At 58.1% G+C, this 2,500-nt stretch overlaps 1 pseudogene; it reads right to left on the bottom strand.

The window, feature by feature from the left end:
- The window catches only part of LOC119630915 (large subunit ribosomal RNA), an 8,304-nt pseudogene that overhangs the window by 2,179 nt on the left and 3,625 nt on the right, over positions 1-2,500 (bottom strand).

Below are 2,500 nucleotides of genomic sequence, written 5' to 3'. Positions count from 1 at the left end.
GATGTCGGGGTGCGTGTGGATTCGCGAAGTTCGCGTCCATCAACAGATGCATGCAGATGTTCTCGCCAAAACAAGCGCACAGATGGTCGTTGCGTTGTGGAGTCAACACGGCTGAACCTGCGGAGCTGTTTCCAGGCCCACCGCAGTTTCTTACGAATCTTATCAGTTTTGGCGGCGGCTCTTGCCACTGACCATGGTGACGAGTCGAGCCCCCCGAAACGCCTCACAATGAGGTCCGGGATGGTCGCTCGCACCGATGGGATCGCTAAGCCGCCGTCCTGAACTGCGGCGTGATAATATGCCTTGGGCACATCCGCCGGTAGCCTTAGCCACTGTCCGACTGCTTTCCGGATTTGGACATCGAGCATTCTCAATCGGTCATCCGAGATGTTTCCAAGCACAAAACCGTGCTGGAATCTCGGAATCAGATGAGCTCTCAAAATCTCCAACCTCTGTTGGGGTTTGAGAGGTGCCCTTGAGATGTTATTCAGAGCACTACTGATACTATGCTCTAATGTCACGCATCCAGAGGCCTCAAAATCGACACCAAGATATCGCCACCGCTCAACACAACTCACCTGCCTGAGCGGCTTACCTCCAATATTGAAGGTTCGCTCAGTCAGGTAGTGATGCTTCTTGCGGTGGCCATCCGGTATCATAGACAGAACCGCGCTTTTCCTGCAATTCAGGCGTAGGCCCATCTGCCTACCGACACAGTCCACAGCAGAGATGGACTCCTGCATCCCTACCTTCGACCCCGCAAGCAGGACTAGGTCGTCAGCATAGGCCAGAGCGGACACGAGTTCCATCTCCAACCTATACCCGACCCTCTCCGGCAGGGAAGCCAGGATGAGGTCCATCACCACGTTGAAGAGTATCGGCGACAGAGGGTCCCCTTGACGAACCCCTCGTCCCACTTTTACAGGGCTGCTCATTTCATTGTTCACGGCTAAGGTGGTGGACGCCGTATCGTATAGGTGAGCAATGTAGCCGCAGAACTGTTCGGGCATGCCCCTCAACCTCAGCAATTCGACAAGTGCCTCGTGAGACACTGTGTCAAATGCCTTGGCGAAGTCTAGCACCGCCACGTGACATTCCCGCAGCTTCTTCCTGCTATCCCCAAGCACCGCGTCCAGTACTGCGGAATTCTCCAGCGTACCGTCGGCGCAGATAAATCCGCGCTGTCGTGCATCAGGGGGGCAGCAAGCCAACAGCCTCCGGGCCAAGATGGAGTGAAAGTGTCTCAGGGGAATCGACGCGATCGAGATCGGTCGATATTCCCCCGGTCCACCTGGTCTCTCCACCTTAGGTACAAAGACGGTTCGGCACTGCCGTAGAATTTCGGGTATTTCGCCTCGTGCCATCCATGCATTGAACATTTCCGCCTTCAAGTGCACAGGAACCGCACGCCACTGACCCGAACGTATACCGTCCGGGCCCGGCGAAGTTCGCCAGTCAAAGCGGGAGGCCTTGATCTCTTCCACCGAGATCGGCTTCCACAGCTGGGTGTAGTCGCGATTGCCCCCGTGCCACTCCGCACGCCCTAGGGCGTGAAGAGCTTCCGGTGTAGGCCCAGGTGCATCGGACACTCTCTCGAGGATAGGTCGCCAATAGGTCTCCATCTCCTCGAGCGAGTGTCCGACACCCCCACACGCGCCATCGATCACCTCAGCTGCTGCTCTGCTGCGACACTTCTTGTACAGTTCCTGCACACGCGCGTACTCTGCCCTGCGCTTTTGTCTACTGGTTTTGTGGGCACTAGCTGTCCGATCATCGTGCAAATCGTTTCGCCGCCCTGCAGTCTTGGGTCTCATAGCCCTGCACGCTCGTCTTCTCCCCGTACCCTCAAGGAGTTCGGAGAGAACCCGAGCGGCATCGGGCGACATCTGACCGACTGCGGATGGATCATAGGCAGCGGCGTCTTCGGCGCATCGTTCCTCGCCCGCTTCCTCAGCTCCAGAAGCCCGCCGGAAGTCAGGCTCGGCCGAGCACCCCCCCGACGAGGGACCCGGCTGGGAACCAAATCGGGCAAGGTGCGCTTGCACCAATGCCCGATAAGGCTCCCTCCGCCGTTGTCCCTTAATCGCTTCCAGAGTTCTTCCAAACCCTGGAAGCGCGCCAAAGAGGTCTCCACCCGAGCACTGACCCCGCTCAGCGAGCAACCTGGCCTCGGTGCGAGCGAGGAGGTCGATTTCCTCGCCATGCCACCGCCGCTTCACCATCATCGGAGCGGCATCCGTATTGGTCTCAACAGGGTGGGCTCTACGCTTGTGGACACCCAAACCCCTGTTGGTCGAAAAGGTTCGTTCGCAGAACTGGCAGGTCCAACCAGGCGCATCCTGACCCACAGGATCTGCGCCGGCGGAACCCCGCACAGTCGGGTTATCGCCTGTCCTCTCTGACTCCAGCGGGAGGCCAGAGGCTGCAGGTCTATTTTCTTTATTTGACTTTTTTGCAACAGGAAAAAAACCCACTGTGGCCGGGCTGCAAACCCGACCAC

Source organism: Bombyx mori, chromosome 11 (assembly GCF_030269925.1).
Source record: "Bombyx mori chromosome 11, ASM3026992v2".
Taxonomy (NCBI): Eukaryota; Metazoa; Arthropoda; class Insecta; order Lepidoptera; family Bombycidae; genus Bombyx; species Bombyx mori.
This window is presented reverse-complemented; position numbering and strand designations above follow the sequence as displayed.